The 15,835-nt window shown below is 32.7% G+C and overlaps 1 protein-coding gene across 8 annotated transcripts in view; it reads left to right on the top strand.

Annotated features, from left to right (window-relative positions):
- The window catches only part of LOC114335105 (latrophilin Cirl), an 826,147-nt gene that overhangs the window by 313,854 nt on the left and 496,458 nt on the right, over positions 1 to 15,835 (top strand). The window contains exon 1 of one of the 8 annotated variants that reach the window (XM_050663551.1): positions 4,826 to 5,039. The exons of the other annotated variants lie outside the window; for them this stretch is intronic. The gene's annotated coding sequence lies outside the window, so the exon portion shown is untranslated. Of the gene's footprint in view, positions 1 to 4,825; positions 5,040 to 15,835 lie in introns of those variants that run through there. 8 annotated transcript variants of the gene reach the window in all.

The raw sequence follows: 15,835 nt of genomic DNA, 5'->3' as shown, positions 1-15,835 counted from the left end.
TCGAAAACATGCGAACAATAATCTAATAAATCCATCTAAAAAACAGTAAATATTTGTTTTGGTACCATCTTTTGCGTAATGCGTTAAAACCTGGGCCACAGAATCTGATAATATGTACTAATTTACTTAGAATGACTCACGAAAAAGAGAGCTGATATGAAATCATCCGTCCTTGACATTCAATGAATTGATTACAGTTTTATGGAATTTCAATATTAATTAGGATGTTTTCTATTTATATTTTTATAATTAAATTTATAAAAATAATTATACAAATGAGTATTTTGTTAGGAAAATAACCGCAAGAGGTTTTGATTCATAATATTTTCAGATCGTAATTATAAACAAGTTGTTAAAAAATTAAATGGATGAATAGAAATATTTTGATATTGAGACATGAATGTCATAGAGATACGAAAGGTTAAAGATTTGCAATTAAGTTAAAAGATTGACATAGAAAAATGTGTGTATAAACGGGGGGTCCTACAGCTTCTGCCGTTTCTCACATCTCGATCGCCATCTTTTTCTATCTCTCCAGGTGTCTCATCAATGGCTCTGTCTTTCATGGTTTCCATAACACCTTGTATTCAAGATTTGGCTGGTCTTCCTCGTTTTCTTCTATTACTTGGATCATATTCCATAGCTCTTTTTGGCTATCTGTTGTCGTCCATCCGCTGCACGTGTCCATACCATATTAACTGTCTATTTTTTATTCTTTCACTTATGTAGTGTATCTGTTTTTCTTCTAATTTCAGTATTAGGTATACGTTCTTCTCTTGATATACGACAAGCTCTTCTCAGGTAGTGCATTTTAACCGTGTCAACTTTTTTCTTTCCTTTTGCTGTCATTTGCCAACGTTCAGCTCCATATGTAAGAATGGGCTCTACAATTACTTTGTAGATTGTCATTTTAGTTTTCAAAGTAGCTCTGTTCAATTGAATAAAAGTATCGAATTCAGAATTTGAACACTCTTCCTGCCTTGTTGCACTCTATAATTGATATTTCGTTCCGTTGTTCCTTTACTGCAGATAATGCTTCTCAAATATTTGTTTTCGTAGCACCTTTTCATTTGTCTAATTTCCAAATCCTGGTCTTCATCTTCACTGCCTATTAGGGTTGGCAAAAACCAAGGTTTTTTGCAAAAAGCCAAAAAAACCAGGTTTTTTGGTTTAAACCAGGTTTATTTGGTTTAAACCAGGTTTATTTGAGACAAAGTATTATAAGTCTAAACACTTTAAAAATGAATAAATTATTTTAACATAATAGTAATAAACAAAGAAAAAAAAAATGATTAAGACAAATTTTACTTTCATTTACAAACACAAAAAATAATATACCTAACAACAAAACATCTTCAAACGTAATAATTTTCAAATAACTAAGTTCGAAAATACAAAAATGGAATTTATTTATCCTGTTTCTTCATTTGCGACAGATGTATTAAAAACTTTAAATAAAAAAACCAGTTTGGTTTTTTCTTAAAAAAGCCAGTTGGTTTAAACCAGTTTGGTTTTTTCTTAAAAAACATTTGGTTTAAACCAAGGTTTCAAGAATTTTGGTTTAAACCAACCAACCCTGCTGCCTATTCGCATATATTCTGTTTTTGACATATTCATGCACATCAGCACATCCCCCATTTTTCGTATTCATCTTTGAGCTTTCTAAGCATATAATCTCCATCTTCTTCACAGTTTGCAATTAGTAATTGCATCCACTGATGCAGTGCTTCTTGGACGTATATTTTGAATAGGGCAGGGGAAAGACAGCATCCTTGTCTCAAGCCTTTCTTTACTATAAATACCCTTGAGAATGTATTTCCTATTTTTACCGTGCTTTGAGGACTTTTGTTGATGTTCAGTAGTGCTTTTATTTACTAAGGTCCGTTTTCGTCAAGACACCAAATAAAAGTTTTAAATGGACAGTATCATAAGTCTTTTCCAGGTCTATGAAAACCAGATGCGTAGGGAGGTTTCGGGCTGTTCGTTTTTTAATTACTTGTTGAAGGGTAAATGTGTTGTTCACGCACGATCTTACTGCTCTGAAGCGCTTTGTTCTTCAATATCTTTATACTCCTCTTCTATTCTTCTTTTCAATATACGATCATATAACCTTCCCAGCGAGCTAGCTACGCTAATGCTTCTATAATTTCCGCACTCTTTTCTGTCTCCCTATTTATAAATGGGGCTAATGTGGGCCAGATTCCAATCATCTGGAATAATTTGACCTTAAGCACTTATTAAAAATATTCAGTAAGATTTCCAAAAGAGCATCCGGTCCATGTTTCACCAGCTCGATAGGAATGTCTCCAGTCCGAGTGTTTTTCCATTTTTCATTTGTTTCAATTCCTTTTTCAGTTCTTCTTTGTTTATCTTATGCACCTCTGAGTTTTCTGTCATTGAGATGTTTTCAGGTCCTTTTTTGCCTACTTTCTGTTAATACTGTTTCGTAATATTTTTCCACTTTTTATTTTGAATCAGGGGTATATTTCCCTCATTTTTTGTTTCTTTTCTAACACTTTTTATGAATTTCCAAACTTGTGTCATTTTGGTTTTTTCTCTTAGCGACTTCTTTCTTCGTTTGTCTGTTGAGTCTGCTATAAATTTTACGGTCTTCTGAGTCTTTCGTGGCTAGCCATGTTTGATAGGCTTTTTCTTGTCTTTAATTAATTATTAGAATGTATGGAAATCAATTAAATTAAAAAATACAGTTATAATACTGAATGACCAATTTTAGACAAACAGCTCCCCACTCCTAAACCTATTCAGTTCGAGACTTTAAAGTGCATACACATAGTAAAATACATTACTTGAGACTTGAGAAAGCCCTTTTGCCGAAACAGCTGTAGTCACATAGTTGTAATAAATTTTGTGGAAGTATAGAAAACAGAAGTTTTTCAGTGTTTTATTGTTAGATATTCAAGAATACTCTAGTGGGAAATAGACGCAAACAGTTGCCAATATGTCGTAATAAAAATACGAAGACCCCCAACGCTTAATGTTTAATGCTAATTTTAAAACATTTTCGTTCTCTTATTCTTGGTATCTGTTCCGATTTAATATTCACATATTTTGTTTTATCTAAACAAGTACTCGAAAAAATGAACAACAAAACCAAACTGAATTTTAAATATATTGCCTTCAAGGGATCCACATAAAATAAGATAAATTTGATAATTTAGATAAGCAAAATAAAAAAACCGTATCTTCCGGAGAATAGAAAAAACGTTGAACCTTATCGTCTAATGAAAAATGCAGCAAAATTTAAAATTCTAGCAAGAGATAATAAATTCCGGAGCTAGATGCTCTGACCTGAAACTATACGATAATATACTTCATTAAACCGAAAAAAGTCAAAAAGTTCCTAAACTGCAAGGGAAAACTTTTCCTATTACGAAAAATATAGTGCACGTGCTATTTATGCCGCCATTCTTATTTATTATATACAAAACAAACACAAACGAATTAAGAAATTACGTCTCAACTTTTTTAAGAGCTAAAACTTGTATCATTCAAACCATAATAAACAAAGTGTATTGAAACTGCGGAACTTCAAATAAACATAAAAACAGACCGATGGACAGAATATATATACAGGGTGGCCAGAAGAAGAGACGAGAAACGATAATGGAACAAGGATTATAATATGCATCGAAAATGACCTGATAATAGGGAATTCAAAATTTACACACAAAGACGTCCACACATACACAAGGGAAGAGAGGGGTAGAGGCGAGAGATCAATCATTGATTATTTGAATCATTGAAGATTGGAAGTGACCATTATCTAGTCAAAATGAGCTTAAGAATAATAAAAGACATACAAAATGACAACAAGAGAAAAATAATAAAAGAAAAAATTAGAAGCTACAAGCTGAAAGAAATAGAAGTTAAGAAGAGATACCAGAAATGTCTAGAGGAACATAAGAAAAGAGAGAATGTTCCAAAATATAGAAGAAAGATGAAAAGATTATAAACATAGTCTATTAGTAGCTGCAAAAGAGAGTTGTGGAGTAACAATAGCTATTTGTATAACAAGGGAGGAAAGTGCTACTTTTCCTCCCTAGAATGAAGTTGACTGCCCGACACGTAGCGGAGGGCAGTAATCATTCAAGGGAGGAAAAGGCACTTTACTCCCATGTTATACATATGGTTTTTCCACCTTCCTCAAATAACAAGTAATTTTTTCATTTTTACTTAATTTATTTATGTAACTAACCAACAAAATTTATTACAACTAAAACTAACAAGTAGGTACAATATAACTGGCAACTGTCAAATATAAGTCAAATTATTAATGTAAACATTGTTAAATCAAAATAACAATTTACTGGTTTTTGCCATTCTGCAAAATACAGGGTGCTTTATAAATAAACGTTAAAATATATAGATACTTACGTAATAGAAAATAATATAATAATATAAAATGAGTTATATTTCATGAATGAAATACCATGACGTCACTTCTACTTTTCCTCCCTAGGTAGGAAAAGTACAACTTTGCTCCCTACAATCAGGTCCGGAAAAGTATACTTTCGGTAGAGGTAGGTGGAAATATTATTATAACTAGTTAGTTCTCTTCTTTGAAGAATTGTGAAATCTACTATTGCAATAATTTTTCTGCACATTATTAAAGCTTTTGACCCTGATTGCGTTCATCGGAAATAATATCTATTTGTTCCAAGTAATAAATTATTGAGATGTCATTAATAAATATAAATATAGCATTTCACGTCAGTTTTTATCAGTTCTTATCAAAATTACCTATTATTCCAATTCAACGATTCGATGTCTAATAGTTCCCGTGAATTAATTGCTCACCCTGATAAGTACATGTGTAGAATAGTTTGAATGTTTGTACACAAAAGATTTGTGCTTTTCAACAGATTTGTGATTGGTGAACAGTTTCAGTTAGCTCTTGGTTTTATCAAAAAACAGATGTGATGTGAGTGTATCCAATTATTAGGTAAACGTGTTATTTGTGGAGTGTCGAAAAACAAATAGTTAATAGTTTAAACAAATAGTTAACTATTGATTACTGGGTAAGTTGCAAAAGTTTTAAATTTATTTAATTATATTTTACCAGTATTTATCCAGAGAGAATTATCCAGTGTGGTGAAAGGATGACCGTTCTTTTTTGGTACTGTTTTTCAACCAAAATTAAGGCTCTTGCGATATAAATAAAAAAAGTGCATTAAGATAATGATTGATTTTTTTGAATAACCCAATTGAGTAGATCTCTTTTTGTACTCTAACAAGGCGTTTATAGAGGCCAAGTCTATAGCGTGAGTAAACATCCTGACGGTTCATTTCTTTGAGCGAATAAAGGTTCTATAGTTATAATTAGAATTAGAAAGTCTAATTTATCGACTTCTCCCATGTGTGCGTTGTAGAGCTAAATTACATCAGGTTGTGAAATTTCTGTATATTATTTATTAATGCTGTCCCACCTTTTGCACATACATATCTTTATTTCCAATGCTTACAAAATTTAGAGCCATCACAAGAGCTTTAATATCATACCATTTGGTCGTTATGACTTCTCTATCCCCGCTTTCGTCAGAAGTACCACAAGCACTATTTTTTGTTGGAAAAAGGTTGATTTCGAAAAGGACTAATTCGAACTGTACCACCAGTATAGATATACTTGTGCCGCAGATACTGTAATAAATTGCAGCTGGAAAAATAAATATCATAGGCTAATTGACAGTTTCTAATATGTATTCTTTCAACCAGTTTGGACGTGAAGGACTAACAATGACAGCTAAACTGGTGTTCTATCTATCTAACCAGCTCTTAACATCCATCCTTGGGCATAGGCCTGGTCTTCCTTTTTCCATGTCTCTCTATATTGGGCATTACATCCATTTTGACCCGGCGTGTTTCTTCATGTTATCTGACCATCGCATTGGTGGCCTTCCCCTTTTTCATTTGTGGTTCCCCTGTGTCAAAGGGGAACATCATCTTAGTCCATCTTTCATCCTTCTGCCTTAGGGTATGTCCGGCGAACTTCCGTTTAAGCTTTGCTACTTGGGTTGAGACATCTTACACTCTTGTTTTGTTACGGATAAATTCGTTTCTTTTCCTGTCTGTTAGTTTAATGTTTAGCATTTGTCTTTCCATGGATATTTCTGGTTTTTTTCCATATTTTCCTTTGTAAACGTCCAGGTCTGAGAGCCATAAATCAGGATATGGAGTATACATTGATCGAATTCTTGTTTTTAGGCATTGGAGTATTTTCTGTTCTTTAGAATATATGACAGTGTTCCGAATGATTCCCTGGCCAATCTTATTCTTCTCTTTATTTCTTCGGTCTGATTTTCTTTATTTAATTTAGTGATTTGTCCTAGATATATAATACTTTTTTACTTATTCTATTTTTGTTTGTGCCTCTGTAATTATTAGTTCTTCTTGTTGATTGGTCATGATTTTTGTTTTACCGTAATTCATCATCAGTCCTATCTTTATCGATTCTCTATTTAGTTCTTCGATCATTCTTTGGCATTCTTCACTTTTTTCTGTTATTAGGTACTACAATATGATCAGCATATCGTAAGTGATTCAGATATTGTCCGTTTATGTTGATACACCAGTTATTCCAGTGTAGTTGTTTTAACACATCTTCTAGCGCTTGGCTGAATATCTTGAGTGAGATGGTATCTCCCTGTCTTACTCCTCTGTTTATTCTAATAGGTTCCATTAGTTTCATTAGTTTAATAGTTGTTGTTGCCTTGTTATATATATTTATAATTTGAAGCTATCAGAACAACAGTGGCCTAAGCCCTAAAACGAAGTTTTGAGATAAATAGAATATTTGCATTCGTATTTCCTGTATATTGTTCTTGTTAAGGCAACAAGAAATTATGTAGCGCCATCTAGCCAAATATAGAGCTATATTAAACTAAAAATGCTTAATTTGTGGCGTAGGTCACTGTTGCTCTAAGATCCTCATTTAGTCGGTATATCTGTAGTTTATTCTGCTGTTTTGTAGGGAATTGTAGATGTTCTACACTATCGAGGGCCTTTTCAAAGTCTATAAATGCCATATATGGCGGGATATGATATTCATTAGTCTTTTCGATTAATATCTTAGCGTTAAAAGGTGATATTGCTTCTAAATATATACAAAATAATGTATGAGTTGATGTAGACGTATGTCTACCTGGTGACCAAAAGAGTTAAAGACCGAGTTTGACTCAACTTGATGGTATTTACGTTTTTTTCACTTGGTTATCAAACGAGCCCCGTATTGTCAAGCATTTATTTTCCGCATATCAACAGGTAGTCGATTTAATACTTCCTATTTTTCTAAAAATAATTACAAGGCTTCATTAAAAATCTAATTTCGTCTGAGAATGATCGTAGCAACATTTTGTAGATACGGTTATGAACAAGGGGATACACGCTAAAATAAAAATGTCTGGCCAACTAATTTCTTTAAATTCTTTCTCGGAAAATAAATGTGAATCTTGAGTAACGCCTCTAATTCAACTTTCACGGGCCATTTCCCTTGCATCTCATTAAAAAAAAAGTAAAAAAACGGAGTAAAAAGTGATAATTGGCTATGCTTAGTAATTTACAGTTTTAAATTAGTGCAAATACCAACTTTAATGTACGTTTTTCAGTTTTGTGTATGTGTGTATGTATGTAACCAAATACAGTATCAAGAATATTGTCGTATTTCTGTTTTTTTGAAACAAAAATTTATTTATTTATTTATTCAAAAAGCTCAACAGGCCTTGACTCTTGAAGGCCTAGGGCTAAAAATCCAATTACCAGAGAACGGCAGTTCTCGCCAGTGGCGCACATCAACACTCCCCTACACGCGACACTATATAAACACGAAATTTTAGATTTTCTAAATCTAACTGAATTGAAAATTGGGCCAACTCCCATCTTAATGTTCAGGAAAAGACTCACCCATTCATATGTCAACCATCCATTTTGGTCGACGGGTGTGGATTTTACGGCCCTTCCTATTTAGGGTCTGTTTTTCGTTCTCGTCCCCAAAACTCCCAAAAACTTCGAAAATTTAACTACGACCTTTACGACTTCTGATAGTACTGATCATTACCTTTCTAACGCATGTCTAATTTTGAAAATGGGTTATACCATTCAAAAGTTACCGAGCTCAGAAATATGACTCAATTTTTATTTAAAAAAGGGAAAATGTTTGTCGATATGTATGTATGTAGGTATGTGGAAAAGTTAAACCGATCTGAATTTTTTTTCTATGTTTGAAGAGGGGGTCAGGGCCGATTCAGAACCGATGTAGTTTGTTTGTGACTTTTGACCACCCATAAGCCAGCTATAGGACTTGGTAGGTACAAAACAGCATATTTTTTGGGGGTATATATCTTCGGTTCAAGAAGAGACAGGAGAATCGCAAGTACACCAAATCAATAGTATTGAGTTAATCTTTCAATTCAGCCGCCAGGATCAGACATAGAGTATAGCTCAGTATAGCCGAAAAACTAAAAAACTAAACTTTGAAAATTTTTAAGTTATAGGCTTCATAAGTATGATCAAATCTATTTCTTATGGGAAAAACGATTTTCAAGCTCAATAATTCCTGTAATAGCTTCAGTTATCATACTTGACCTTAGATTCATCAGCTACTACTTGTCAATACGTTTCAAACTCATATATAGTGATCAAAATCGGTTAAGCCGTTTAGAAGTTATTAAGCTACAAAAGTATAATCCAATTAACGATTATTCCCTAAATGGTTTATGTAGTTGTAGTGGTTACGACGCTAAATTTGATCTGGCAACGAGCAATTCGAGTTCATTTACCGGCCATCCCAATATTTTTTTAAAATCTATTTCGAATAGAAAAAAAATCTAGTGTACATTCGATGGACACTAGATCATTTGTCTTAAACATCTAACCAAACTTTATCCTATGTATCAGTAGCGAAATCGATTCCACGGCCAACATTTCCAACCAAGAGAAACTGTTTCTTAAATTCGCAAAGAACCCAAAATTCCAATATAAAATTATTGTTATACCTACTAATGGGGTACTAATACCTACGTATTAATCTTCGAGCCGACCTGGGCAGTTTTTAAAATGTACCTGGGGTATAATAAACGACTAAAGGATTATAGTGAGCCGAGATGGGAATACCCCATTACAAAACTTGTATCACGTGAGGTATGTTTTTGTCCAACCATGCACCTTGTTTACTAAATTGGCCTACTATTCTTCTCCATTCGTCCCTATTTGTTACTCTTTCTTTCCAACCAATAATTCCCTCATTCCTGAGATTTTTCTGTACACTGTCAAACCATCTTTGTCTGGGTCTTCCTTTCGTTCTTATGGCTATTGGTTCCCATTTTAGAATCATCTTTGGCATCCTTTTCTCATCACGTGTCCCATGCATCTCACTCGCTGTGCTTTTATGAAGCGACTGATGCTTGGGTCGTTATATGGGCCGGCTACACACAACGTCTTGCCTGTGCAGTCCAAAACTGTGCAGGCATGAACGGAACAAAAACACGGTAATACACCGTACGTTGTCCACACGTGCAGACTACGTAAAAACTGGACTGCACAAACTTCAGCCTTTCGAGAACTCAACACGATGAGCAGGACGGAAGAGGTTTTTTAATGGAAGCGTTATTGTATTGTTTATTAATAAAAAGGCAACAAAAAAACAAGCAATGGCTCCTGCGGAGAATTTCTTAATTAACTACTGTTTGACGTGTCGATTTGCACTCTGGAAATCGTCCGCAGAAAAAATTAAAAGAAAATTAGGTTTGAAAATTCTAGGAAAATTTCTCATATTTAATTTTCTTTTAATTTTTTTCTGACGACGATTTCCAGAGTGGAAATCGAAACGTCAAACAGTAGTTAATTAAGAAATGTAATTTTCATTACACCTACAATTATTATGGCTTCATCCCATACAAACATAATACCATTGTATAACTAGACAGTTAAACAATGATAATACTACATTAAACATGCCACAAGAAAACAGTTTCAGTATACTATATAAGTAGTATATAAACTTTTTCAATGGTAGTACAGTCGAACCCGCTTATTGGAATAGCCGTCGTGCCAAGAAAAAGTATTCCTATAACAGGGATATTCTAATAACCGATCATATAAGCCTAGAAAAAATGTTTTGGGACCTCAAATTTCTATTCATTAAACCGGGATATTCCATTAACCGGTATTCTAATAAGCGGGTTCGACTGTATACCAATAATGGAAAAAATAATAGTTAATCTTTAAAAAACAGTAAAAAAATTATATGATTTTAAAGAATTCCCTATTTTAGAATCAATTAAAAATCAAATATTACGTATTAAATAAAAGCGTATGCTTCATTTTTCTTATTCCTGTCGGAATATTCTCTACTGTTCACCTTCCATAATAACCCGGTCTATATAGACATTTGAAATAACAAAAATTGCCGGAGAGCCAAATTTTGGTGGAGAGCTAGTTATAGTAGAGAGCTATAACAAATAAAGTTTTAAAAGTCCCCATCGATCCCATGTGTGCAACAAAAGTTATTCGGAGTCAAAGGTCAAAATTTGAGATTTTTTGAATTTTTTTCGAAAACGGTAAGTTTTATCAAAAAAGAACCTTAAACCAAAGTTGTAGATCTTAAAATTCTCTACAAAGATAGTCCTTACTATTTTTTCCTAAGAGTTACCATTCCTGAGATATCGCGATTCTAAGAGTCACATTATACATGATATGCACACGTTTCCACACCACCTGTGAGGTAGTATACTCGGAGCGTTTTTTTTACCGTGGTTTCCCCTGTAGGCCTACTCCACTAACTGTTTTGACAATTTTAGGATAATTTAAGGAAACAATACCGGTCAAGTTCTAGATATTACCTTATTATTGATATTGATTATTGATATTGCTATTGATTATTAGGTTAAATATTGTTTTGATTTCCTTAGATATTTTAATCACATTCATATTCTTGAAAGTCTACTTCAACAGTCAAGTCTTCTTCGATTTCATCTTCTTCCTCTTCCTCTTGCTGGATGTTCAAAAATTGTTCAAATGTTCAAAAGAGTCATTGGTCTCTTCATTAAAATCACAGGAATCTTCCTCTGTTGTATTACTAAACTGGACATTTGAGCAAGACTGACCTTGGCAGTTGGTACACGCTAGAGAACACAGCAACCCGACTTTTTTACATCCACATTTGGCACTACAACCTTTTTTGAAATTGCAAGAAATAGTGTTAAGGAGTTTTTCTGGAGCAGGTGGGAGTAAGGTTTTAATCGGTTCCAGAGTATTATCTATTAATTTCCAACCCCAGTCTTCTGGATTCAGTTCATTGCCTAGCCATGTTTGAAGTTAATAATATACTCGATACAAATGTTGAGAAGCAGATGCTGATGTTGGAGGAAGACATGATAGTTGTACTTGTTTCTTGTTTCGCGTATTTTTTACAAAAGTTAAGTATCGGTAGTTATCAAGACAAGTAATTTTTTGGAGCTCCATAAACCGCAAGAAGAAAGCGAATTCCTTCCGTAATTATTGTTTGCAGTGTGGAATCAAATTCTATAAAAACTGTACAGCAGTCAGTCAAGTCTTTTTTTTTTCTAATAATTTAAGTACTGACGTTTTGCCCCTTCTGTACATTGCTGACGTAGTGTCGCAGCCGGTTATCGCATGTAAAAATAAAATGTACTTTTGGCATTTGGGATAAGCCGATAAACTTTTCGAAGAATATATCTCTGTTCGCTGTTGAGCCCTTCGAGGTTTCAGAAAATAAATAACGTTATCTACTGGAGTCCTTGCAGTAAGCAGTACTAACAAATCAACATCTTCACCGACTACAATTATTGTTGTGTTTGTTGCCTTAAATTTTTCGATTGCTGTCTCAATTATAAGGACATCTGCGTCATTTTTAGCTTGTTTCACTTCAATATTCGCAGTTGTTAATTTGTCAGTTAACATGGAAATGAAACGAGATTTATTATTAATGTTAGCGAAAAATTATTGTTGATTCGCTGGAACTGTTATATTTTCATCAAAGATATTCTCGGAGCCCGATGATGTTTTTGTAGTTCGACGACGTTGTTCTGCAGCTTTAATATTCTTTGTCGAGTCACTGTAGCCGTCAAATACCACTGTCACTGTAAGCCCGTAATGTTTGCTAAATGGTAGACGCTTGTAATAAGTACAGTGGAACCCCGATAAGTCGGCCTTCGATAACCTGGAAGTCCGGGTGGAACCCCGATAAGTCGGCCCCCGATAACCCGGAAGTCCGGCTAACCCGGACCGATTTTCATCAGACAAACATTTTAACAAATAAACAATTTAACAATTTTATCAAATAAAAATGTATGTAGCCAAAATAATATTTGAGAGATAATGTGTATTTGTGTAATTTGAACTACATATACGATAGTAAAAATGATTCATGGCACACGACGGCAGAGCGACCGTCTCGGCTTATCGGAAAGAACAGGCACCTGTCTGTATTCCTTTTCCTTTATTTATGTCAAACTGTCTTAGCATTGTTTAAAATAGACTAAAAGACTATTTAAAAAATTCTTTTTTAAAACACTGGTCTTAGTCTGTTCTTAAATAACAACATTGTTCCTTGTAACCGTATTGTTCCGTAAGTTATCTGTAAGTATACCGTATTTTATTAATTTTTACCATATTGTCCGGCTTACCCGGATTTTCGATAACCCGGATCGGCCGCGGTCCCGATTAATCCGAGTTATCGAGGTTCCACTTATACTATAATTTTATTTTAATATTTATTCACAAATTTATAATATTTCATGACAATATTTATGAAATTATATGTGTTAACGTTGTAAATGCATGTTGAATAAAAAAGTGCATTTTCCAGAATTTTCCGATTTTTCCGGTAAATGAAAATTAGCTAGTTGCTTTTCTTTCGTCGAGTTACTCCAATTAAAAAAAAAATGAAGGATCTACGTTCTCTGGAAGCTGAGATATTGTAAAATTTTTCAAGCGCTCCAAATTGAACGTTCTATAGCAAAATCTCGACGCGCGAAACTGGACTCAGACAATCTTCCCCATCACACGGTCCCAGCTCAGCGTGTGTAACTTCACTTTAAACGGTTATTACTCGTTTTAAATAGAAGATATTCCGTACTTATCAATTGAAATATAAAATATAGATATTTATTATCATTTTGTAAAAATTTCAACTTTTAGTATTTATAAACAATAGAGATGTGATTTTTCAAAAAAAAAGTATTACTTGACTATCATTGGTCCTAGAAAGTTGGTTTTTCTTTTTTAATGTGTGTTTTTTACCAGCTTTTTGATACAGTCAATTATAATTATTTATCAGAAAAAATAACAAAGATATTCTAATTATTTATAAGGAAAAAACTCACCATTTTTTAGCGACTTGTTTAACAACATTTAAAAAACAAATATATCCTTTTTTTAACTTTATTAGTACTTTAAGTCTTTAAGAACTCATTGCACTTTGCCAAAAAGCTCTGACAATATTCCTAGGGCAACAATGATTGTTTAAACATTCGATGTCTGGGATAAACATTTAACATAACTCGTAAACTAACAAATAGATCTTCTTAAAATTTTGGACACTAATAAAGGCACTTAATTTCCTCATGATCAAGGTACAATAAGTTCCTTACGGCCTTTTTGGTAAAAGTTATTAACAATTACAAAATAGTGCAAAAAACGTGGTTTTTTGCAATTATCTCGGTTAATTTTTTATAAATTTTAACTTTAAAAATTCAAATTAATCGTTTTTTCATGATACACCACTTTTGTAAAACAACTTTTGCTGTAAATATGATACTAAAAATGCTATAGGCAAAAAACCATATTTTTTGACTTTGGTCTTTTTTTATAAAAAAATGAGGTCAATTTACGAGTACCTCTGTATGTATTTTTGTCCTACGATTGTAACTATGTCCCCCCTACGATTTAGCACCTTCAAATACTTGTATTGATTTTTACCCTGAAATTGCTCATATTTATTTTTCTACCCTGGTCTACAAAAAAAATTGTGTTCACGACAAATACTTTAGAAATCTTTATCTTAAATCACATAAATAATAAATAAAGCATTTTCGCATAAATTATACTTACAGACAAGGGAAGCATCTTAAGATGTCTTAAAAGTCGGTAGAAAAAAATCGACAATCGAGTATTTTTTGAATGCCAAACAGTAGAATTTTTAAGAAAAACGTGGTTTTTAATAAATAATGATTTGAAATGTGTGTGCTAATGTAATTGATGAGTAATGAATTAATGAGTAATATTTGGTTTTTTTGTCATACCACATTTTTTATTGCTCATACTAAAATAAAAAACTCAGATTTGTAATCATGAATGGTCGGAAAATTTCCATAAATTAACAACTTTGCATTACTTCGTCAAATATCATGCTCCAGATGCATATTTTATATAATTCTCACCTAGAGAATTTAGTCACTTACTTTACGCATGCAGAGAATCATAGCAGCGTCCACTGTTTGTTTAGGCCCTCGATATCATACAACATAATTAGAAATTCTGAATCTAGATCATTTATTTCTCCCGCATACGTTGATGTGGATGCCCTAGTGAACGAGCAATTAAAAACAAGCTTAAGGGACTTGATGATGGTAAAAGCAGTAACACCCCAATCGAAACATTTATTTCAATAGACTTTATCCCCTTTGAGTTTACTGCAACTGATATTTGACCGTTCAAGAGGAAAATACGGATTATTGTTTTGCTAAACGCTTTTAGTAATTTGTTTCGTATATGTCGGCTTTTAATCGATGCTTTGGATTAAGTTCAAACGTGTTTCAATTTGGACAACGATGTCATGAATTAATAAACAGATAATAGGAATATATAATAAAAAATAATTCGCTGTAAAATTTTTTTTGTAAAACGTTTCACTCTCATTAGAGATCTTCAGTGGGTGTATTGTGTATACAGGGTGTCCAGAAACTCTCGACAAACGAAGACAGGAGATTCCTCAGATAATTTTAAGATATTTTAACCCAATTCACCTGGTCCGAAAATGCTTCCTGAAAAATCGATTTGAAAATTTTTCTTTTTTTTGAATTTCCAAAAAAAATTTCAAAAAAAACTATTTAAAAATCCGAAAATTGGTATGTTTATTTATATTTCATAGATGAATCGATTTCATTAATTGCAAATTTCTAGTGCGGGCCATATGCGTCCGTTTTGGGTAGGTCAACGGTTATTTTATCGCATAATATTTTTGTCTTTAATTTTTAAGCATTTTTGACTCTAGATTATTAAATTATGAGGTATTCTTAATGTTGTTCTGAAGCTATTTTCTTGTGGCATTTTTACAATTATAACTATTTATAATGGGAAATAAGCCACAATATTATTAAAAAAAAATGATTTTTTAATAAAAAGTCGAAACGTTAATAAAAATCATTTTTTAATAATATTGTGGCTTATTTCCCATTATAAATAGTTGGTATTAAAGTATAGTAATAATAGTTGGTAGTAAAAATGAGGTATTCTAGTACTAAAAGTTACTCTTGCTTTAAGTTGGTAAAATACACCGTTTTTTTTGAAAAATTTTTTCAATTATTTTTCAAATTCAAAAAACGAAAAATTTTTAAATTGGTTTTTCTACAAAACCGTGTGTTCTACCGACTTAAAGCAAGAGTACATTTTAGTGCTAGAATAACTCACAATTTAATAATCCAGTGTCAAAAATACCTAAGAGTTAAAGACAAAAAAGATATGTGATAATATAACCTTGGCCCTACCCAAAACGGACGCCTATGATCGGTACTAGAAATTCGCAATGGATGGAATCCATTTATCTCTGGAAGATAAATATACGCACTGATTTTCGGTTTTC

Source organism: Diabrotica virgifera, chromosome 10, assembly GCF_917563875.1.
Source record: "Diabrotica virgifera virgifera chromosome 10, PGI_DIABVI_V3a".
NCBI classification, from domain to species: domain Eukaryota; kingdom Metazoa; phylum Arthropoda; class Insecta; order Coleoptera; family Chrysomelidae; genus Diabrotica; species Diabrotica virgifera.
Note: the sequence above shows the minus strand (reverse complement) of the source record. Positions and strands in the feature narration are given on the sequence as shown.